Here is a 25,145-nt window from a genome sequence, read left to right as displayed (position 1 = left end):
GTGACCGAATTTCCTGAAAAGCTGCTTCATCTTCTGGTGTCCAGCGGAAGTGCGTTTTCTTTAAACAGTTTCTCAATGTTGACACGAATGGGAACGACCTATCCGCATGGTTTGACAAAAAGCGGTTAAGTGCGACTAGGCGTCCATTCAGTGTCTGAGCTTGCTTGATGGTAGTAGGTGATTCCATTTTGATAATGGCTTCGACTTTTTCAGGGTTCGCTCTGAAGCCATCTTTAGTAACAATGACTCCCAAGAACTTCCCTTCTTCCATCCCAAAGGAACACTTGCTCGGGTTGAGCTTCATGTTTATCTTTCTGAGCGTGTTGAAAGTTTCTTCGATGTCTTTCAACATCGCTTCTGGCTGAGGGCTTTTGATGACCAAATCATCCATGTAGACTTCCAAGTTTCTCCCAATTTGGGCATGAAACTCTTTGTCCATCAGGCGTTGGTATGTGGACCCTGCATTCTTAAGTCCGAATGGCATCATTTGATAACAAAATGTGCCATCGGGCGTCCGAAATGCGGTTTTGTCCTGATCATCTACAGCCATGTGGATTTGATGGTACCCCTTATATGCGTCAAGGAAGCATTTAAGGCGAAACGGTGCTAATGAATCCACTTTGAGGTCAATTTCGGGTAACGGGTAACAATCTTTGGGGCATGCTTTGTTTAAATCTTTGAAATCTATACACATACGCCATTGTTTGTTAGCCTTCGGTACCATAACGGGATTTGCAACCCATGTTTGATATCTACTAACGCGTACGATGCCCGCGTCAAGGAGTTCCTTGACTTGGGTTCTACACGCGTTAGCCAGTTCCGCCCCCATTACTCTGCGCTTTTGTATGACTGGCGTAAAAGCCTGGTCACACTTGAGCTTATGCTCTGCCTTACTTCGAGGTACACCAGTCATGTCAGCTGGTGTCCACGCGAAGATGTCAGCGTTTCTTTGTAATAAGCGTTTGAGTAAGGTGCGCGTAGGATCAGCGATTGTTGGGCCAATTGTAACAGCCTGGTCAGGGTATCTGCCATTGAGGGCCCATTTTTCTGGTTCGGTAATGGTTGGTTTAGCCATCTTTGGTTCGGGTTTAGATGAGACGGATGCGATGCATACCTGGGGGATACCGGTGATCATCGCTACACCCTCAGCAGTTGGCCATCCCATCATGCCGTGGACTGAAGATACCACGGCGTTGAATCTTGCCATCCCGTCTCTCCCGAAGAGAATGTCGTATGTGTGATGTGGCTTCCTCATTACGACGAAGTCCACGTCTTCTGTGCGGGAGTATTTCCCGTCCGTGAGAATGACGGGGAAAGATAGGATACCCAGGGGGGTGTTTGTGCTGCCGTCGAACCCTTCCATTGAGGCGTAAACCGTTTCCAGGCGTTCTTTGTCTTCGTCGTCTAGCTTGTCGAAGAACTGCCTGTACATAACCGTTGACGAGGCGCCGTTGTCAGCAAGAGTGCGGGAAGTTATGTAATGCCCCAGCTGGCTTTTGATGACGATGGGGCCTTCCTTGCTGGGTCCTCCTGGCACTCGCGGGAAGCGCACCTCAACTTCCTTCCATTCGCATGGTTCTGTCATTCGTCTTTTTCTTCCTCTGATGTTGCCATAAACCATGTGGATGCTGATGTCAACGGGCTTTCGTCCATTGCCTTTATACCGGTTATCATTCCTTCCTCCATTCTTGATTGATGCCACAAGGTGTGCAAGTCTTCCATCCTTGACGAATGTTTCAACAACATCCTTCAAGGATGTACACTCCTCTGTACTGTGACCCTTTGTCCCGTGGAAGTCACAGAATTTGTTCTGATCCGCATTAGGTCGTTGTCGGATCATTGGAGCTTTTGGCCATGGGAGTTTTTCGGTGGAAAATATCTCCGTGACGCTTTTGGTGAGTGGCGTCCACCGGTGTTTTCGGCTTGAAGGGTGCGTGTTATCCCTTCCGCCAACAAGAGGGCGAGAGCTGGATGAGGTGTCAAAGTTTACCCTTGACTGCCAAATACCTAGCTTCCTCTTCTTGTTCTGCAGGGCGATCCGAACATTGTTTTCTCTAGTCCTCTGCGTGTAGAGATGTGTACTCTGGGGAAGATCCCTACCCAGTTGCTTCTCCATCTCGGCAAAGCGCTTGGCCGCCGTCATGATGGCATCCCATGTGGATGGCATGCCGTCCTTACCCGTCAACGTGCGGATAAGCTCTGGGTATTCGGCGCCCTGGATGAAAGCGGCGCGAACAAGATCTTCACTTATGTTGCCCAGACTCAGCTTTTTGGAGTTGAAGCGAGTGATGAAGTCCAGTAAAGATTCATCTTCCTCTCTCACGCAGTTGAGGATCGTCCACTGCTCTTCAGTATATTTCCTCTGTTGGCTGAAGTGTTGGCTGAACTTGTGTTGAAAGTCCGCCCAATCATAGATGTGGTGGACCGGTAAACGATCAAACCACGCTCTGGCCGCTCCAACCAGCGTCATCTGGAACATATAACACCACGTGGGTTCCGTCCAGTTACTGACGGTTGCCCCCGCTATGAATCTGTTCAAGTGATCGTCTGGGTCAGATAGACCATCATAAGTGCCGATATTGGACATCTGTTTGGCACTTCTCGGGGCGATTGCTTCCGCAATGTCCCTTGCAAACTTGGATGTTCCCGCATTTGCAGCAGTTGATCTAAAGGTTTTGGAGAAGTCGCGTGGGTTTCCCCCCGCGTTCCTTGGTTTGAAGGTTTCTCCGAAATTCCTTCTTGGTTGGAAGTCCGTTTCTTTACGCTTCCCTTTCGCCTTATGGCGAGGGTTCGCGTCAGTGTCGGATTCCTCCCGATCATCGTCCGAGTACTCGCACTCACTGTTCATGTTGAGCTGTTGTCGAGTGCTCCCGAATTCGTCAGCCTGTTGGAGTGAACGCATGCGTTCATCCAACTCAGCTTGGAATTCCTTCTGACGTGCTTCGGCCCACGCCTTAACTTGATCGAGTGTTTGGCGAGGGAGCCTCGTCTGTTTCTCCAACTGGGCATCAGTGAACCCCAGTGAAATATTGTTTACTGCACTTGCCCCGGCTTGGGTAACCGGGGTAGTGTTCGTAAAATTTGTGTAACCGCCGGTGTTCCCCCCAGTAGCTGGGGTTGTGGTTACCGGGGTTTCTTGGTCACTTACTGGCCTTGGGACCGGAGTAACGTTAACCATTTTTTCAGAAGTTTTGAAAAAACTGAATTAGTTCTAGCTTTTATGCACGGATGGCGCCAATGAAGAAACACTAAGCGACTTCAGGCAGATTACGGATAATCTGGGGGTTAAGTAATGTTTCCCACGAGGGTTAGGTTCGGCAAAGAAGGATGTTCTTCAGATGACCTGCAAAACAGACACCGTGAGCTCGTCACTGAGAAGGGGGGGTTCCTCCTTGTGACCACCCTCCGGCGTGAGAATCAGACTAGATTGCCCTGAATATAAGTGTATATTGAGAGAAATAGCTAGTGAAGGTAAAATACCAGATGATCATACCGTTCCAAGGTGTTGGAGTGTTTATAGCCGAAGGTAGGTTTCCAAGCAGGTACAGCCAGCTGTATAATATTCCTGTTCTACCAACTACGGGCTACGCACGTGCCATGCTGGTTGGTGGGTAAGCAGCGGCTGATAGTGACCAGGCCGGCTGTGTACTATTCCTTTTCCACCAACTGCAGGCTATGTGCGTGCCACGACAAGGGTTGGTGAGTAGGCAGCGGCTAATAGTGACAAACAGTACTAGAGCACGCTCCTCGTACTGTTTGTCGGTGAGCTGTCACCCTGTGATTGGTTCATGGGCTGCTTTGGTCAGATCTTGTCTATTTTGTCCATACCTTGGCAGGTATAGTACAAAAGATCTTCCAGAAGCATACGGACTGGCTCATTTGGGCGGGAGTATTCCCGCCTTACTCATTCCTTCAGGTGACACTGAATTATTGAGTTAATGCCTTGTGCGTGTAGCCTTGCTATTAGTGCGAGTAGCCTTCCCTGATGGCTTGTATCCGCAGCTGCGGGGACAGGCGGGGTACTTCACCATTGGGAGGCTTTCCCTGCGGTAACAGCTGGCGTACTGCGCGTAAGGTCTTCATCTCTGAGCATGGTGGGTCCTGCGGAACCAGTTGGTCCTTGCGCAGACGTCCCTCTTCAAAGTGAGTCTTGCGGGTCCAACTGGGCTCTGCTGGGACCTACCTCTTCAGTGGGCACACACATAGCCACCCACTGATAACAGAAAAAACAATATGCTAATATCAATCGATATACCTCTCAATAATCAATAGGCAATATAAGGCTACTCACACAATTACACATCCTGGCCTAATCGCACTACAACATATGGTGCACCAAATTTGGGAAAGAGGGCAATAAAAGTATAAAATTTGTATCCTTCATAACGTTTGGGATACCCATAAAAAACGTAGCTAGTAGTTTTAAATGTAACTAATATTTTTGATAGCCAATTAAGTATAGATTTTCGCATGAGTAGGCAACTCGTACACTAAAATAATATAAACTGAATTTCCTTCCTATTCAAATTTTAAAATGTCTTTTTGGATAGATATATAATTGACCCGGTTAAACACGTAGATCAGAATTGTCTTTATATCCTCAACCCAAAGAGCATAAAGGATATAAAAGCATACCTAGACTTACAAAATTCATAAAAAGGTCCGGGCCTTGTCTTAGATCGGTGTGTCAGATGATGTTTATGTTGGCTCAATTGTTGTTTGACCCAAGTGTAAAGTACAACCCAAGAGTTATTAGGGTTTATTATATTTGGTAATGTCTTGGCTAGCAAGTTTGGTTAGTCTATATAAGCCGAGTTATTGTTAGACATTAGAGATTGTGAAATTGGTGCAACCGAGTTAGGTTTTATCAAGAGTCAAACCGAGTTAGGGTTTGAGAGTTTGTAATTAGTTTTTTGAGTTAGATTTTATGATTATTATAAACGAGAATTAGTCGTTTAATTCGTGTTTGATTATTGATCAAGTACTTGAATTGATATCAGAGCCAAGTTCAAGAAATCAATAATCGGTATTGTGATCGGAGGCGACTGGCGGCTTGAGTAGGAGCTATCAATCCATGCATATCGGAACCGAGGTGGGTTTCCGAATTAGATTTTCTTTTAACAGGTCAGTCAAACCTGTTTCCCGGCGATTGATACGGATTGTTTGATCGGTGTGTTCGGCTGGGTAAGAGTGTTCGGCCTATCTGGGTTTTATTTAATTTTTGTGGTTGTCCAGCGATACAAGAAGAAAACGTTTTGACTTTTGTGGACAAGGTTCACAGTATTCTTTTTGTGTACAAGGAAACGCAAAAGTCAAAAGGAGTATTTTTTTTTGGTGGTGACGAGAATTCAAAGAAGAAAAATAAAATCAAAAGTTGGTTTGTTATTTTCTTTTTTTGGTTGAGTTATATTCGGTTAAACAAGTTGGTTTAACTATTGTTGCTGGTTTTCATTTGGGTTGAACAAGATGGTTTAATTTAGAGTTTGTAATTTATTGGGTTAGACGAGTTTACGGTTTAATTTAGAGTTTGTAATTTATTGGGTTAGACGAGTTTGGTTTTAACTAAGGTGTGTTTTATTTTGTGAACAAGCGGGTTAAGTTCTGAAAAGTTGTTCAGACTGTTTGGCTTGTATTTGTTTCAAAAAAGTGGAGCAAAGGGGTTCTACGTCAATGGCAGGTGATGAAGAAATACCGGTACTCCAACCCAAAGCGAGTGGGGGATTTCATTACAGGTTCCAATGCTGAATGGAACTAATTACATCACATGGGCGATTTTAGTGGAAGCGATCTTAGATGATCAAGACCTATGGGATGTTGTTCAACCGGAAGAGGGTGCGGTTATTGATGCAAAGAAGAATAAAACGGCAAGATCGTTTTTGTTCAAAGTGGTGGATGTGATATTCTTCTTCAGATTTCTCAATACAAGAATGCCCGAGATATATGGACGGCTTTAAATGCACGGTATGTTGGGGCCGAGCGAGTTCAAAAGGTTCGACTGTTAACTCTGAAAAGTGAATTTAAGATACTCAAGATGGCAGAAAACGAGACTGTTGACGAGTTTGCAGGAAAAATAACAAGTATGGTTTCAAAGGCAACAAGTCTAGGTCACGTGTTCAAGCAAGATGTCTTGGTGAAGAAGTTGTTGGATGCGGTTCCAGATAAGTACTTTTAACTTGTAGCCTCAATCAAGCAAAGTGTTGATCTCGATAGTTTGATGTTTGAAGATGCTATTGGAAGACTTAAGGCATTTGAGGAACGTCTACGAGGGAGAGAACGTGTTTCAAATTCACAAGATCAGTTACTTTTCAATCGATCGGAAAGTAGTTATAAAGGCAAGTCGTATGATCATTCCGGTAGCCGAGGTAAGGGTTGGCCGAGTTCGCAGGGGCGTAGAAAAGGCCATGAAACCGGAGGTCAAGACCGAGACGATGAGGACCTAGATGGTTGAGAAAATCGAGGTGGTCAAGATCGTGGGTCAAGTCATAAGGGACAAAGAAGAATGAATGATCGTCAAAGGGGTAGAAAGGATAGATCACAAGTTCAGTGTTACCGTTGTGATAAGTTTGGTCACTTTGCGGCTATGTGTCCGGAACATATGAAGAAAAAAGCAGAATCTAATTTGAATAAAGTTGATGATTTTGATCCATCTTTATTTATGATTAAAGGTGATCAAAAGACGGTTTTACTGAATGAAGACGGTGTGATTCCAAAACGTTTCGAAACCGAGCCGATGGAGAAAGATGTTTGGTATCTCGACAACAAAGCATCAAATCACATGACGGGTAATAAAGAGTACTTTTATGAATTGAATGAACAAGAAACGGGAACGGTGAAGTTCGGAGATGAATCTTGTATTGATATTCGGGGAAAAGGGTCAGTTTTAATTGAAGGGAAAACGCCTGTTAACCGATGTCTAATACATCCCGAGCTTACAGTGCAATATCATAAGTCTTGGTCAAGCAACGGAAGGTGGATGCGAGATTCACATGAAACATGATTTGCTAACCATTAAAGATGATACAGGTAAGCTTTTGATGAAGGTAACAAGGACCAAGAACCGATTGTACAAGATTAGCCTCAAGATAACAAGTCCCGGTAAACGAGCTATCGTTGGAATGAAGAATTTTGCAGGTAGGGATCTTCAAAATATTGGACTGAAAGAAGACAAGCGAGGTACGAGTCAGATTCCAATCAAAGATCCAAGTTCCAAAATTCAAATTCTAAAGAAGAGTGTTCAAGAACTTAAGCGCGTGGTCAAGAAAGAGATTCAAGCCCAAGGAAAGACGTTTAATGATCAAACAAAGCAAGTGTTACTTCAAGCTAGGTGGAGCCCAAAGAACATTGCAAGTGATCAAGAAGCCTTGGGAGAATCAAAAGAATGATGACAAGCGTGAAGTTGAAGATCCGCCAATTTCGAGTATGAAATTAGGGGGTGAGTTGGGTGAGTCGGATACAACAATTGGGGGGGGGGGGGTGATTGTTGGCTCAATTGTTGTGGCCCAAGTGTAAAACCCAACCCAAAAGTTATTAGGGTTTATTATATTTGGTAATGTCTTGGCTAGCAAGTTTGGTTAATCTATATAAGCCGAGTTATGGTTAGACATTACAGATTGTGAAGTTGGTGCAACCGAGTTAGGGTTCATCAAGAGTCAAACTGAGTTAGGGTTTGAGAGTTTGTAATCAGTTTTTTGAGTTAAATTTTCTGATTATTATAAACGAGAGTTAGTCGTTTAATTCGTGTTTGATTATCGATCTGGGACTTGAGTTTACTAATTGGATAGCATCAATTCATCATGAAAGTAGTTGGTTTTTTTGGTGTTGTTTTCCTGCATAATGGGATCACTGGAAATTGAAAGTCAACGAATTAAGTAAAAGGAAAATCTCTATTCAAGTGGACTCAAATAAAAACTATGAGATGGGCATTTAAAATTAGCATTCCAAAAGTAGGCACCATCAATGAGAAATGCACAACTTACCTCTTTAGGCATCGTAGCAACTAACCCGGAACTGGAAATACATGAAAAAGACTTGGTACCAACATAAACTGAAACATGTCACACTTAGGTTAGACAGAAAACTAAACAGAATGATATAGCCAAGGCGGTGCCTACATGCCAGAAGATAATGTTGATTCGCTGCTTACACGCTGAAAAATAGGCTTCTTTAGAAATTTGGTGTGTCTAAAGAAATTTGGTGTTCATTTCCTGTTGGTAGTGCATAGTGTTGAAAAGTTGATTTTGAATGCCTTGGAGTGTTTGCTTTTCAGATTTTTCCTAAACTAAATGGAATCCACAAACGTTGGGAAACTCTTGTTTGATGGCAACTATCATTTCAAACTCAAGATTATGTAATTTTCTTTATTGGTACTAAATAGTTTAAAAGACAAGCAAATTCAGATAAAATATACTAGAAGTAATTAACAAGTTTATTAAGCAACAAGTTAAATGATAAACAGAAGTAATACATAAGTCAATGACATATTAGATTTTCTTTAGTCATTTATACAAAACGAACAAGATTAAATAATCAATACATATAATTAATCTGAATCTTTTTAAACTATTGAAATTTCGTCGTAAAAATGTAGAAATGTTGAACATCAATCAATGAGAAACCGGGTAGCCAATTCCATGTCTTTTGGTAGGAAAAACCACAAACACCAAACTACAAAGGAGACCAAGTCCCAATGGCACAATGTCAAGAACCTCTTGAGCCTCATGACTCGGTTGCGGATAGAAGCAGCTCACCACACTCCGATCTCTCATAGCCACTGTCACCAACACAAACACAGAGACAAACGCATGAATCCAATCAACGGCCCTCAACTTGAACTTTCGCAAGTCTGGTAAACCGGAGCCTGCGGTTTGGGAGTCAAAGACCCACATGCCTTTGAACATTGCAAACCCGTAAAAGACTTGGCCGTATGATGTCTTGAAGCTGTCCGTAAAGCTTGCAAGGAAGCAAAAGGCGGTGAAGAAAGCGAGGAGGATGGCGGTGAGCGGGCATGTAACCATGTCACACGAGCCGTGGTTTGTGAATATGGGTGTTACGGTTTGGAGAGCCAAAAGGGTTCCAGTGGGTAGGAGGTTGGCTAGCTGGGCTGTGCTAGCGAGGGTTTGTGATATGGCTCGTTGCGACAAAGTGGGTGGTGGCGGTAGTGGTTTAAGGCTTTCGGGGATTTCGTTTTCAGACTCATCGGAAGAGGAGGATGATGATATGGTTGTTACTGGTCTAGCTCTTAGAGACATTGTGTTATTAAGCGTGTAGATATGGAGTATATAACTAAGGTTGTATGTATCATGGTAATATTGGGGAATGGTGTATATATAACTTATAAGGAAACTTGATTAGACTTACGGATAGAGATGGAGTCAAAGGTCGCGTTAGGTGTTTCCGTAACAATTAGCACAACGTGTTTGAAGACTTCAACATTCATTCATTTAATTTAATAGGATAATGGTTGTAATTTCACATGGAAAAATAAAGTCTTCGTCTTCGTCAATACTATTAAACAATATCCACCTTCTTTTAACTTTTATATTTGTTTTGTGTTGAAACGTAGTACCACGGGGTAACGTTTCTAACGGTGTCTAAGAGAATGGTGATAAAAAATGTGATTATAAGTAGTATAGTATATGTTTATATTGTGTTTATATATGATCTTTCCTTTCCCTTATATAGAGGGAGGGGTTACACATTTTACATAATGGTTATATTAGCATTATACATTTACTTCGGTTTATCTCTTCTTCCTTTGGTCTCGCGGTTTCTTAGATCTTTATCCCTTGGATTATACCTCTTATATTAAGATAACATCTCTTGGGCCACTAACCGGATCAGTTGCACAGGAGACCATTTCCCTCCAAATCCATTTCCCTCTAAGTGATCTTTTAGAACGTCCTCTTTGTTGGGCCTTCCGTGTTGGGCTTTCCTTGTTTTGTTGGGCTAGAGCCTACCTATAAGGCACATCTCATGGGTAGGATCTTCAAGTCCCCCTAGTCTATTATCCTCGTAATTTATGACGAGTGTAATAGACTCAATCACCGGTGCTCGGGTCTTCATTTGTGGCTTTTTTGGGCCTTAGCTTTTGGCCTGTTATCTATTCTTTCGTTTCCTGGCTTGCATTTTTCTTTTCCTTATTTTTGGAGCTTGTGTTTTTATATTTCTCTAGCTCAATGTTCTTGGCCCAGTGTTTCGGCCCACTTACTTTTGTCTCTCCCCTGTTTTGAAATGACGGTTTCTTCCCCATTTTCCCATAATGACATCATTTCCTTTCTTCCCTTATCACTTCACCATTATTTCTCTCCCATTATTATTTCCTTCTTATTCTGGCGCTTGGTTATTCCGACGAAACCACCACTCTCTCCTCTCTCATAGGTTTGTTGTTATCCTTTTCTTTGTTTCAAAATGAATCGTGATGGTATGTCAACCATTACTTCCTCTATGACCTCTGTAAAAATGGCTTCCCTGTGTTCAATGTATCATATTCCTCTTTCTCTTTCGCTTACTCTGTCGAGTCCTGGCGAAACGGCAATTAGTCGCCCTGGTTTTATAGCCTTATATGCAAAACACCTCGAGTTTTCGAATATCCGTTATCATTTGACTGAATTTCAATTGGACTCGCTTATGCTTTTCTTAAGTTCATCCTTTGGGTTTCTTGCGTGTTACAAGTTTAGAGATTGCTTGCCGGGCATTAGGTGGCTTTGCAACGGTTCCCTTGTTTCGCCGCTTCTACCGGCTAAAGGCTGATGGTGATTGGTTCACCTTTGAACGTCGTTCGGATGATAAATACCCCTCTTGTGTTTCTAAGATATCCACCGGTTTTTACCCTTGAGAGTGGAAAGATAGCTTTTTCATTGTGTCTACCTCCTTTGCTCCTGGTCTCAACCGTTGCCGACTCATCTCATCGAAAATCGATGATCCTGCCCCCGGTCCTCCCATGAATCAGGACTGGCTTTACGATCTGTTAGTTCAGAACAAAACGGAAGCCATGACTCACCCTGAGCCCTTACTGTATTTGGTAGGGCTCAGTCAAATATGGCCCGACCCTTTGACACGTCCGGCTATGCTTGAGGGGACCGAGGTGAGGGACTCTGTAGCTTCTTTTCCCATTATTTTTAGGTTGATTTTGCTCTTTCCTTTTTCCTTTTTTCTTAACTGTGCTTGTTTTGTTTCAGAAATGCATCTATTGGAAATTTTGCGGAAGTGTCCAATGAAAAGCGCCGAGTTTGTTACTCTCCCCGTTTGTGCTGATGTTTCTCGGAGGCTACTACTCCTTCTGTCACTGTTTCTCCGGATTCCAATGCTCCTGGATTCTCAGGTGCTGTTGTTCAAGAAACTTCCAAGCGTAAGAATTTGGCTTCCGAGTTCTTTGATGCCTCTTTGAAAGGCCATTTACGGAACTCAAAACGTTTGTACTTGGGATCGTCTACTGCTCAAGGTCCATCTTCTACCCCTGCACCTGAAATTGTTGATGTGGATGCTGACTTTACCTTTCCCGATTCTGACTCTATTCATGATCCTGTTGATCCTGCTACTACTGAAGCTGACCCCAAAGGTAAAAAGCCTTTGACCCCAGAGGCCTCTTCCATTCTTTCCTTGGGTGATCCCTTACCCAGTGACATCTTTGCTCCTAAATGGACGCTGACTGTTGGCTCTTCTGTTAGCACTCCCCAGCTTGCTCATGAGTTTTTGACTCAAGTTGTGCCACCAGTTGATTATTCCCATGTGCAATCTATGGAACCAGGCGGTCTTGTTGGTGAGTTTGGTACCTATCTTTACCGAGCTTTGATTTTTGGTGCTTCCATTCGTCAAGCTTTTGTGGACACTAACCTCCTTTACAATGAGGGTGAAACTGAGATTGTTGGTTTGAAGAAATCACTTGAAGGTCATGGCAAGAAGATCCTTGAGATGAGGAAGAGGATTACGTTGGCTGAGGAGAAAAGCCTGGAGGTGCCTAGACTAGAGACTACTTTGGAGTCTTCCAGGAAACAAGTATCTGATTTGACTGGTGAACTTGCCGTTTCTTGTGAGAAGGTTGCTGAGCTTGACTGTTAGTTCCTCCCTCTTGGAAGCTTAAGCAAAAATTTCTGAGGTTAGTTTTTTCTTTCTCTTTCTTTTTTTTTTCTTTTCTTTTCTTTTTTTTTTTGATTGGTTACTTTGCTGTTCCCGGCTTGAGGGGACCCCCTCCCTTATAAGGATCGATGAATTAGAAACTACCCTAGATCGTGAGGGAGCTGAACACGAGTCTCTTATGAAGCGGATGGAGGCGGTCAAAGACCAAGAATGACAGAGGGTGGGTGAACTTTCCCAGGAAGTTGATCGGTTGAAGAGTAAGTGTACTAGTTTGCAGGGGGCTATGACCAAGCTTAAAGAGGAGAGAGGGTGGATTGTTTCCACGGGTTATCACTAAGTTTATGAGAGAGCGTTGGGGTGCAGGGAGACTTAGGAAGTTAGGGATGCCATAAATTGGGCGATCTTTGCATCTGGGTTTCAACACAGGCTCCGGGTTGGCTTCGAGCATTTCTCTACTGAGGCTGAAGCTCAGGAAGCCTTTATGGATTTCTCTACTCCTGTGCCGCCTATCTTAGTGCAGATATCTTCCAATCCTTAAGTGTCCGTTGAAGAAATCCTGACCCTATCTTCCATTGTGGATCCTCCGTATCCTCTCCCTTAGTGTGTTTCCTTCATGGTTTGGTTGTTTCTCTTGCTACTTCGTCGTTTATGATTTGAACAATTATGCTTTTTACCCCAATGTGGGTTGTGATTTGTATCCAGCCATGTTTCCTTTGATCGCTTCTCTATAAATGTATGGTAATATCTTTAGTATTTGCGATAGATTTTTTATAGTTCATGAACTTTTCGGATGATGTTTGCTTAACCATTGGGCCTATTGGTGAGGCCTTCCTTTTGTCCTTTGTGATAAAAATGGGGGTTCAAATGAGTTTTTACGAGGCGGACTCGTGTGTTGGACTCATTTTTTTATTGAAATTTTGTTTTTACGAGGCGGACTCGTCCCCCATTATTGCATACCTATCTTACTTCCTTTTGGGAAGGTAAGCGTTACTAGCGTTTCTTAACATCCTTATTGTACCTTTGTGCACAAAAACTTGTATAATGCATTTCCATTTGAATCATGTTTACATCAACATTTTACAAAATGGGTACATTTTTCTGCCATGATTTTCCTCCCGGAGAGGTTCCTTATTCATCTGGCCCATGCGATTAGTCTCAAAGCAGGTGCCCCTTACTCCGACTCATGCATAATACTTCCTGAGTTGCATTGAGTTCCATGTTCTTGGTATTTCTTTTCCTAAAAGGTCGGCCAATTTGTAGGCCCCCTTTCCCCCAGTCCATGTGATCTGATAAGGCCCTTCCCACTTGGGCCCTAGCTTCCCTTGGTCTTCTTTCCGACTTACCTCATTTTCTCTTAAAACCAAATCTCCCTTTCTGAACTTAACCTCCCAAACTCTGGCATTGTAGTACCTTTCCACTTTTTTTCTTATATTCCACTTCCTTCCTTGCCACCTCTTCCCTCTTTTTTTTTTGACCAGATTCAGATTTAAATGTAAATCCTCTTCACACTCTTCCCCCCTTTTAAAAATTCAGTTTGTTGGAGATCCGATTTCCATTTGTATCATCACCTCCGTCCCGTATGTTAAACTAAAAGGTGTTTCTCCGTTTCTAGTATTTGGCATGGTTCTGTGTGCCCATAAAACATGGGGCACTTCCTCCACCCACGATCCTTTCTGTCTTCCCAGCCTTCCTTTGATTCCTTCTACTATGCTTCGATTAGCCCATTCCACTTGGCCGTTGGCCTGGGGATGGGTCACCGAAGTAAATACTTGCTTTATTTTCAATTGATCACACCAGTCATGGAAAGGATTATTGGCAAACTGTTTCCCGTTGTCACTAACAATGGAGTGTGGTAGCCCAAATCGGCAAATAGTATTTTCCCATACAAATCTCTTTATCTGTTGCCCTGTTATGGTTGTTAGTGGCTTGGCCTCCACCCATTTAGTGAAATAATCAATTGCCACTACTAGGAATTGGCTTTTCTGCCACTTCCAGGAAAGGGCCCACTATATCTATTCCCCATTTTTGAAAAGGCCACGAAGAACTTACCGGTACTAAAATTGATTTGGGCTTTCTTCCCACTCGTGTGTGCACTTGGCAATGATCACACTTTTGTATCTCTTTTACGGCACTCAAAAACATAGCTGGCCAATAATATTTGGCTCTCATGGCTCGGGCTGCTACCATCTTTGTCCCCATATGCATCCCGCATATTCCTTCGTGTATCTCTCGGATTACATATTTGGCTTCTTTCAGGTCGACACACTTGAGGGAAGGTCCTAAATAGGATCTTCTGTATAGGGACCCTTCAATCACTTCGTATTGTAAGGCCCGGACCTTGAATTTTCTTGCTTCCTTCCTGTCGTCTGGGACTATCCCCTCCTGAAGGTATCTCAGAAGGGGAGTTATCCAGCTGTCTTCCGATACTTCTGCGCAGGCTACCGTGACTTCTGCTATTGACGGGTGTCAAAGGACTTCCACTTCTACCTCCTTGGCTAAGTGGTCAAAAGCTACAGCAGCCAGTTTGCTTAAAGCATCAACTATTTTGTTAGAGCTCTTGGGGATGTATGTCACTTCTGAACCCTCAAAATTTTTCAATAGCTCCTGCGTCTTTCTCAAGTATTCCATCATCTTGGGGCCCTTAGCCTCATAACTCCCCCTGACTTGATTAGCCACCAGTAAGGAATCAGCATGAGCCTTAACCCTTTTGGCTTTTACCCTTTCTGCCATTCTGAGGCCAGCTAGCAGTGCCTTGTATTTGGCTTCATTTTTGGTGCTGAGGAAATTCGATCGTACTGCATAAGTCAGCTCAATGCCTTCAGGACTAACCAGGATGAGTCCTGCTCCACTTCCTCCTTCATTAGAGGCCCCGTCAGTATATAGGTTCCATAGACAGGGTGGTCTCTTGTGCTTCATCTGCCTTGGCGGTCATTGTGTTTTCCTGTTTCCCTTCTTCTTCATCTTCTTCTGCTTCTATTTCTGTTAAGAAATCAGCGATCACCTGCCCCTTCAAGGCAGCCTGAGGTTTGTACTCAATGGTATGATCCCCTAGCTCCATCGCCCATTTGGTTAGTCTCCTTGATATCTTAGGTTTCGACAGTATATGTTGTAGAGGTTGATTGGTAAGGACATGTATGACATGTGCTTGGAAATATCGTCGCAGTTTTCTGGCCATGTTTTAGCGTATGACTGATGAAATAGATAGGTATCTATGCCTCCCCTCTTTCAACCATTAGCACGAAACTGATGGTTTTTGACGTGTGGGAGAGGTATAGGACCGGTACCTCCCCTGGTTTAGGGGTTGCTATTGTGGGGAGCTCACATAGGTGGGCCTTCAGATCATGGAAATCCTTTTCTATTTTACTATCCCAACATAACTTACTTTTCTTTTTGCTTCTTCTCAAAACGGCCATGAACGGGAGGGTTCTTTCTACTATCTTGGAAAGAAACCTATTGAGAGCCACCAATCTTCCATTTAATCTTTGTACTTCCTTGAGGTTCTTAGGGGGTTTCATTTAGAGCAGTGCCTCTACTTTCTCTAGGTTAGCCTTGATTCCTTCTCTCGTCACTAGTAACCGCAAAAATTTTCCCTCTTCGACCCCAAAAGAGCACTTCCCGGGATTCAATTTCACGATGGCTCTTCTTAGGGTCTAGAATGTTTCTCTAATGTCATTCAACATCCCTTCTTCATTTTAGCTTTTGACGACCAAGTCGTCGACCTAGATTTTAACGTCCCTTTCCCTTTGTTCCTCAAAAAGCTTATCCATAAACCGATGGTATGTCGCGTTGCATTTTTTAGCCCAAAAAGGCATTTTCGTGTAGCAGTAGGTTCCCTCATCAGTGTAGAACGCTGTCTTTTCTTCATCTTTGGGGTTCATTTGTACTTGATGATATCCTTTGTATCCTTCTATAAAACATCTTAGAGGAAACTTGGCTAAAGACTCGATCTTCTTTTCTACTTCCGGCAGGGGGTAGGCATCTTAGGGACATGCCTTATTCAAATCTTTAAAGTCGATACACATTCACCAACCGTGATCCGAATTTGCTATCATCACCGGGTTCGATATCCATTGAGGAAATCTCACCTCCCGTACTATTCCTGCCTATAACAGCTTTCAGGTTTCCTCTAAAACGGCTTAGCTATTTTCAGGCCCCATACTTCTTTTCTTTTGTTTGACGGGTTCCATGCAGTGGAACTCCTTGTGGCTATGTTGTACCTGGTCTCGTGGTATTCCCATCATGTCTTCATGCCTCCATGCGGAGACATCGGTATTCCTTAACAGCAGTTCCTTCAATCCTACCTTCCCCTTGCCAGACAGTTGGGTCCCTATCTTTACTATTTGCTCCAGATGTTCCCCATTTATGACCCACTCTTCTATTCGCTCTTGTTTCTTCTTTGGTTCATCCCCTACCCCCACACTTGCAACGATCTCAGCTAAAGAACGTATGGTAGCCACTCCCCTTGGAGTGGGGAATTTTAAGCAGCCGTGTGCAGTAGAGGCTATTGCTTTGAGGGCTCTCATCCCGGGGCATCTTAGTATGATGTTGTATTTAGATGGAACTCTCATTACTAAGCATCGTAGACGGGCGGTCCTAACTTTTTCTCCGTCTCTAAGGGTGAAAGGGAGGGTTAAAGAGCCCAAAGGTTTCACCACCTCCCCTGAGAACCCTATCAATGGGCATAAATCTTCTTCCAATCAGCTCCGGACTTCCCTTTGGAGCCTGGAAAAACAGTGTTCATGCATAACTTCTACGCCACTTCCCCCCGTCAACGTGTACACGTGCTATACGATGCCCGGCTACACAAACTGATATGTTTAGTGGCATCTCCCTAGCATCTTCATTATTTGGCCCTGAAAATGATAGAGGTACATTCATCCATAAGGGATTTTGATGGGAACGCCTCTATTTTTCCCACTTTGGACGCCCTCTCCTTTCCTTTTGTGCCATCCTCACCCCCCCTGATCATGTCCACAAAGTGTTTATCTTCGTCCTCCTCTTTGACTTTCGAGGAGGACTCCTTGGAGGACAACGGTAATTGCCCTGCTTTCAGCGCAGCTTCCCATAGCCTCTTCAGCTGTACACAGTTTTCGGTGGCGTGCCCCTGACTCTTGTGATTATTGCAGTATCCCTGGGAGTTGGGCTTGTAAGGTTGCTTTGAAGGGCCGACGGGTCTGGGGGTGTACCTAGTTTTGTCCGCTACCATTACATCTCCTGACCCCAGAACTTGCCTTTCGCCCAGGAGGGGTCTGTGTCGGGAATATGCAGGGAAGTGTGGAGGGTAGTAGGAGGGGGCAGGCGATGGGGGATGTGGAGGTCTGTAGGGAGCAAGACTTGCTCCTTCCACAGAAGATCTCCCTCGAGTGGTCGTGCACCCCCCCCCCACATGTTTCCCTCCATTTCCTCCGACCTTGAAGACTGCCTTCTTTCCTTCCCACTCTCTTAGTCTAAAACCCGTGTCTTTCCCCCTGACGAAAGCTCTGACTCAGTCCGTGAGCTGTTCAAACGTGGTAGGGAAATCTTCTACCAATTTCTCTGTGAACTGGGAGAACCTCACCCCGTTAATGAACCCACTCTATTTTTCTCACTCTGGACACCCTCTCCTTGCCTTCTGTGCCATCCTCACCCGGGTCTGGGGGTGTACCTAGTTTTGTCCGCTACCATTACATCTCCTGACCCCAGAACTTGCCTTTCGCCCAGGAGGGGTCTGTGTCGGGAATATGCAGGGAAGTGTGGAGGGTAGTAGGAGGGGGCAGGCGATGGGGGATGTGGAGGTCTGTAGGGAGCAAGCCTTGCTCCTTCCACAGAAGATCTCCCTAGAGTGGTCGTGCACCCCCCCCCCCCCCACATGTTTCCCTCCATTTCCTCCGATCTTGAAGACTGCCTTCTTTCCTTCCCACTCTCTTAGTCTAAAACCCGTGTCTTTCCCCCTGACGAAAGCTCTGACTCAGTCCGTGAGCTGTTCAAACGTGGTAGGGAAATCTTCTACCAATTTCTCTGTGAACTGGGAGAACCTCACCCCGTTAATGAACCCACTCTATTTTTCTCACTCTGGACACCCTCTCCTTGCCTTCTGTGCCATCCTCACCCCCCTTGATCATGTCCACAAAGTTTTTATCTTCGTCCTCCTCTTTGACTTTCAAGGAGGACTCCTTGGAGGGCGACGGTAATTGCCTTGCTTTCAGCGCAGCTTCCCATAGCCTCTTCAGCTGTACACAGTTTTTGATGGCGTGCCCCTAACTCTTGTGATAATTGCAGTATCCCTGGGAGTTAGGCTTGTAAGGTTGCTTTGAAGGGCTGGCGGGTCTGGGGGTGTACTTAGTTTTGTCCGCTACCATTACATCTCTTGACCCCAGAACTTGCCTTTCGCCCAGGAGGGGTCTGTGTCGGGAATATGCAGGGAAGTGTGGAGGGTAGTAGGAGGCGGCAGGCGATGGGCAATGTGGAGGTCTGTAGGGAGCAAGCCTTGCTCCCTCCACGGAAGATCTCCCTCGAGTGGTCGCCCAGCCCCACCCCCCCACATGTTTCCCTCCATTTCCTCTGACCTTGAAGACTCCCTTCTTTCCTTCCCACTCTCTTAGTCTAAAACCCGTGTCTTTTCCCCTGACGAAAGCTCTGACTCAGTCCGTGAGCTGTTCAAACGTGGTAGGGAAGTCTTCTCCCAGTTTCTCTGTGAACTGGGAGAATCTCACCCCATTAATGAACCCACTTATTTTCATCACTTCACGGACCCCCTTAATGTTCATACTTTCGCCCGCATACCTTTCCATAAAATGTTCCACCTTCTCATCATCCCTTCTTCGAATGTGTAAGATCTCGTTAGGGTTCTTCATAGCTTTTCGTTCTTGACTAAAGTTCCGGAGGAACTTCTCTTGCAGCTCTTCATAGCCATCGATACTCCCTCGCTCCAGACTGTCAAACCAAATCCGAGCCCCCCCCCCCCCGTCAGCGCATGAGGAAAAATAAGGCACCATACGGGCATGGACCAACGACTTACGAGTTCTCATCCTCTGAAATTGTGTAGGTGATCCTCCGGGTCTTGCGTACCGTCGTATTTATCTACCCTGGATGGGTACCACAATTTTGGGGGTAACGGGGCTTCAGCTATACGTTTGGTGAACTTGGAAACGTTGGATGTGTCCTTGGGCCGGTAGGTAGCTTCTAAAAGATCCCCAAGAGTCTTCTCCTTTCCCTTGGCTGCAGAAAGGAGAGCCAACAAGGATTCTAGTAGCGAGTTAGGACCTTTGTCTACAGCATCCCTGTCATCTTCATTCTTATCCGGCCCTGGGGTTTCAAATGAGAGCCGAGCCCAAAGGGTCTCCAGTCTCTCTTTTTCTCTTGCTCCTCTAAGAAGGCTTTTAAGGTATCCTTGTGAGCTCTTATGAACTCGAGAGTAACCTTCCACCCTCCTTTCTCGATTCCTTCATCTTCGGGATTACTCTTCTCAGCTTCGTCTTGTTCAGTTTTATCTTCAATCAACACAGGACCATCGGCGTCCTACTGATTTCCCATATCTTGTCTCGCCATGCTTGTTTCTCCTGGTTTAATGACTACGTTGCTCCTCCCCGAACTTGTAGGGAATAACAATGACGCTTCATTTTGGTTTTGATCGGCCATTCTTCTTCAAGGTTTTGAATGAGACCCGTGATGAAGAGGTCCCATGGATAACGCCAATGTTTAAACCTATTCCCACGAGGGGTAATGTTTCTAACAGGTCTAGGAGAATGGTGATCAAGAATGTGATTGTAAGTATTATAGTATATGTTTGTATTGTGTCTATACATGATCTTCCCCTTCCCTTAAATAGAGAGAGGGGTTACACATTTTACATAATGGTTATATTAACATTACACATTTCCTTCCGTTTATCTCTTCTTCCTTGGTCCCGCGGTTTCTTGGATCTTTATCCATTGGATCACGCCTCTTATCTTGAGACAACATCTCTTGGGCTACTAACCGGATCAGTTGCACAGGAGACCATTTTCCTCCAAATCCATTTCCCTCCAAGTGATCTTCTGGAACGTCCTCTTTGTTGGGTCTTCCGTGTTGGGCTTTCCTTGCTTTGTTGGGTCAGAGCCTACCTATGAGGCTCATCTCATGGGTAGGCTCTTCAGTTAACGAATTCTAATGTTATGTTTTGTCGAATAACATCATCATAAGTTAAGGACACCGTCGTTTTCGTTCGTGATATATGATTAGTTATGCAACTTTTGTATAGAAATATTGTTTTTTACAGCTGGTCTATTAAGGTTTCTAAATTTTGTCATTTTTGTCCATTTAACTAACCCCGTTAATTTTCTAACATCAAGTCAATGTATTTATGTTCTTTTACCTATTTGAATGAAAGTGACAAATGTGATCAAAACTCAGAAATGATTTTATAAGATAAATATTTCGTATATATATAACTATTTGAATATATTTTCCTAATAATTATCAATAAAATGCTTATTTTACTCATATTTTATATAAAAATATAAAATTGCTTATAAACTTTGATTCTTATTTAGCTTATAAATTTTGTTTTTTATTTAGCTTATAATTTCAAGTTGCTAACTAAATAAGCAACTTTATATATATTAGTAAAATAGATATTTTATAAATTATAATTAATAAGACATATTAAGATATAAATATGGAATTTTCATATCATAAAATCATCTATAAGGTTTGATTACACCTGTCACTTTCAGTCACTTTCATTCAAATAGGTAAAAGAATAGAAAATTAACTTACTTAACGCTAAAAAGTTAGCATGGTTAATGAAATGGATGAAAATGCAAAATTTGGAAACCTCAAGGTTACAACTGAAAGGTGCGAAAATGACAATTTACTCTTATAGGTTAAAATTTAACCAAAACTAGGATGTGTGCCCACGCTTTGCCGCTAAGGCATGTAGTCACGAGTTGTCGTGAGAAGAAAGTGTGAGAAATATTTATAAGTTTTCATTTAAAACTGTTTGATGAGCCTACATAGCTGCACAGTACTTGAAGCAATACATATGCTTTTTTTTTACATCTTGTTACATGCATACATTGCAACTGTAGCCTACATCTCTTTATTATCATTTCTTCACATGTAGTTTCGAGCATGTCGGTCATCGCCTCAGCAAAGAAGATTACCTTTCCTGTTGTGTATTTTTTTGCGATGATGGTGTTTACGCAGTACCTACATTTGCCAATGTTGAAGAAGTGCTCAAGCCTGTAAATTGAGAGTGCTAAAGAATAGTATTGTGGGTCTACACGTTTAAAAACATATCCGTTTTTAAAACTCTTAATTGAAATTGTGGGTTTCCATGTTTAAAATTTAAATACAAATGGATCAGCGGCAATCTAGTCAACACCACTAAAGAAAAAAGAATAGCTCAAGAAAGGGCATTTTTGGACGTTTAAAAAACGTGAGTCTGACGTTTAAAAACAAATGGGTCATGCGCAATCTGATATAACTCCATTAACAATAACAGTAACAATAACAATAATAATAAACAATAAACAGCAGCTCATGAGAGGGCAGTTTTGTATATTTAAAACTTTGGGTTTGCAAATTTAAAAACAAAAACGTCAGGGAAATCTGGTCATGTCCGTTAAAAAAATAGAGAACAAATAACCGATCGGTTTTTATAACTTTTAACAGAAATTTGTGGATATGAATGTTTAAAAACAGATCCGTTTTTTGTTAACCAAAAATTGTGGGTCTGTAAGTTTAAAAACAAACCGGTCACGGTATGAAATTAAATTGGCCTGGGGCAATCTTGTCAACTCCATTAAAAAAGGAACAACTCATGAACGGGCAATTATGGACGTTTAAAAATTGTGGTTCTGCACGCTTTAAAACAAGCAGGTGAGGGTGATGGGTAATCTGTTCATGTTCATAAAAAAAGAATAACTCATTTGTTAAAATTTAACTTCAACTCGGTTTCACTTAATGTTGCAAACCGAGTGGTGCACACCGAATTAAGTTAACAGAAGAAATAACCGATCGGTTATTGTGGTCTTCACTTTAACAACAAATCATTTTTAAAACTCTTAAGCAAAAATTGTGGGTTTAACCTTATGTCCGGTATTGTTACTTTGTTGAGACTTTTGCCCTTTCTTGGTACTATTTACTAAGTACTTAGACTTTAAAAGTATAGAGATCACACCAAAGACCAACACAAAGTAATAGAAAAGGACAAAGAGACATGGCAAGTAATATAATAGGTAAATATCTAATCAGAAAACAAAGTAATAAAAAAGGACAAACATATGTTTGTGGTTAAATCTAATTATACACTATATATCTATAATCTTCCACAAACTCGAGAGGATGCATAAGCATATAAGAATAAAAAGAAAGAACTCATAAACTGCACTACATTGCGTGTTTGTCAGGTGTTTTGATAATTTGTTTCTTACACTACTTGTGTACGTCAGTGATACTGTAATTCCTGGAAATATTTCATTACTTCCTTAATGAAAGTTTTATGATAAAAGAATTAGGAAAACTTAAATATTTTTTTGGGATTCAAGTAGTAAATCTCAAAATGGTTTGTGTTATGTCACAGAAAACACTATTTAAAACTCTTGTCTGAATTTGCAAACATTCCTATTGCACAATTTTGTTATTATTGATGTGTTAGAAGCCATTACTTACACTAACAAATCAGTCAACATTACTTATAAAAAGTTTATGTTACAGATTCTTTTTTAAGTAATGTTGTTATTGATAACAGTCAACCCTGTAATTATTAGGGACTTAAAACAGTTTGCGGATAGTAAATTCTGTAAAAATGGTCCCCAATTATCCACAAACTGTGCAAAAAAGTCTACCTCAAACGACTAAAAAAGTAGATAGACATTTAGTCGAACAACTGGTATGCATTACAAAACAACCCTCTACAACAACAAACAACAACAACGGCCTATCTATGGCATTAAACAAAAACAAAAATAAAACATAGAAGAGCAATTCCAAAATTATTAATGTTGGAACCCTAGTTGAATCGATAATAATATTGATACGAGTTCGAAGTTTGCTCTATTGAATAACCAGACTACAAGTGTTATAAAGAGTAGCATGAACTATGAAGTTAATACAAGTGAAGTGTGTATGGTGATTAGTAGGATTCAAGGTGAAACCCTTAAAGAGAGTGGAGATCAAGCTTCTTTTATTAATAACTTGGGGGTCTTCAGCCAAACAACCTGCCTATTTAAGACAATCTTTCTCCATATATAAAGGGAGTTAAGGGTTGGGCTATTACATGAAGGATTTACATATTTCTCTATACTAGTTATTATCCTCCAACTTCTTCGTCATTCATTCTTTTATCCTCTAGGTCTCAGCTTGTGCTGAAGGACACATCTGTCTTGAGTCTCTCCCCTAGCTCAAGAGAACAGTACCAGAAGATACATTTCCCTCCTTCACTCCTTGTTGACCTGCTTTCTTCATTCTTATCTTCATTACTCACTTGGGCTTCCTTCCTTGGGCCATTGCTAGGCCTCTTCTAATCTTGTTCATCATATGCTTGCTTGTGGGTTACCTTTGGTTGGGCTATTGTCGGGCCTATCCTTTTTCTTATCCTGGAGGCCCAATTATAAACCCTTTGGGCCACCCAATGTTATTGGGTCTGCCTCTCTCGTTTTTGGCCCATTACAAGGGTAACCTCTTCAAGTCTCCCCAATCCATTGTGCTCGCTATTTATGACGAGTATAATGGACTTACAACAAGTCTCTATTCTATCTCTGTCGTGATCTCTTGTGTGATCCTTCTTAAACTTCGATTGATTAAGTGATTGTGAGTATTTATTCTTTCATGTGGGAGTGAGTGAGCACAAATGAAAGATCCCTATCTTTTATATAGCCAGGGGTACCTTTGATACAAAAAGAATATTCTTGGCACTATTGTATGTTGGTTCTTGACCTCAGAGCTTTCTCTTAGACCATTATTCTTTTTGACTTAGGCCCCATCCATTCCAGCAATTAGGGGTGTACATAGGTCGGTTTAGGGCGGTTTTGAGCTAAAGCCATAACCATAACCGATATGTCGGTTAATGGAAAACCATAACCATAACCGACCCATTATGGCGGTTATGGTTAATCGGTTTTGTAGGTTATGGTCGGTTAACCGTAACCAAAAAAATATAATTGGGCTTAAAAGTTTGGTACCAATTATTACAAAAAACGACATGACGTGGTATACCAAAGTATATAATTGTTAATATTAATACCAAATATTCAAAAAAAGGATGACATTATATAATCCACCAATGAAATTCAACTTAATTTGATAACAAATGTTAAACCAAAAACATCAAAATGATATAAATGGGTCGGCTCGGTTATGGCGGTTTTGGAATTATCTTTAACCAAAACCGACCCGTATTTGGCGATTTTAAAAACTTATTAAACTGACCCACCAGTTATCGGTTATTGGTTAAAATCGGTTTGGTTTTTTCGGTTATGGTTTGGTTAAACGGTTATGGTGGTTAAGTTGCTCACCCCTACCAGCAATATGGCCTGACACATGTGTTGATCTAATCCTTCTAGAACCTTTGATCGCGTTTAGTTACTTCGAGGTAGTTTAGTTACTCTTTTTTTGGTCTTCCTTCCTTTGGCCACACTTAATTTGAGTATGTATTTGCTATTGGGCCTATTTATCATATCATTCGAAGAGCCCATTTAAGGGTAATCTCTTTAAGTCTCCCCAGTCCATTGTGCTCGTTATTTTTGACGAGCATAATGGACTTATATCATTTCTCCACTGCACTTTTAATTTGGTCTCCACGGCGCTTTCTTTATCCTCCGGAAGTGTCCGTTTATGTCGTTTTCTCTATTCGCCCGATTTTCAAGTTATCTCAAACAGCTTAACACGTCTCTATGTATCTTCTAAAGAAATTTATCCATCTTTAAACTTTCTTCACAAGGTTAGTACCGATATCCTTTATCAATCTCACCATCACCTTAACAATTGCTAGAGTGAGAATGTTACTGTTGGGCTCATTTCCAGGATAGCCTCATCGAGTCTTCCTCGTCTATTGTCCTTATTATTTATGATAAGGGTAAGGGACTAAACCCCGACCTGGCTCATCCTTA

At 42.4% G+C, this 25,145-nt stretch overlaps 1 pseudogene; it reads right to left on the bottom strand.

Annotated features, from left to right (window-relative positions):
• Positions 1–8,433: 8,433 nt before the first annotated feature.
• On the bottom strand, positions 8,434–9,266 carry LOC143552197 (protein DMP5 pseudogene; annotated as a pseudogene).
• Between the last annotated feature and the right edge of the window lie 15,879 nt (positions 9,267–25,145).

The sequence above is a fragment of the Bidens hawaiensis genome, unplaced genomic scaffold, assembly GCF_021521415.1.
Source record: "Bidens hawaiensis isolate Kalapana, Puna unplaced genomic scaffold, B.hawaiensis_p1.1 tig00016828_1, whole genome shotgun sequence".
In the NCBI taxonomy this organism is placed as follows: domain Eukaryota; kingdom Viridiplantae; phylum Streptophyta; class Magnoliopsida; order Asterales; family Asteraceae; genus Bidens; species Bidens hawaiensis.
This window is presented reverse-complemented; position numbering and strand designations above follow the sequence as displayed.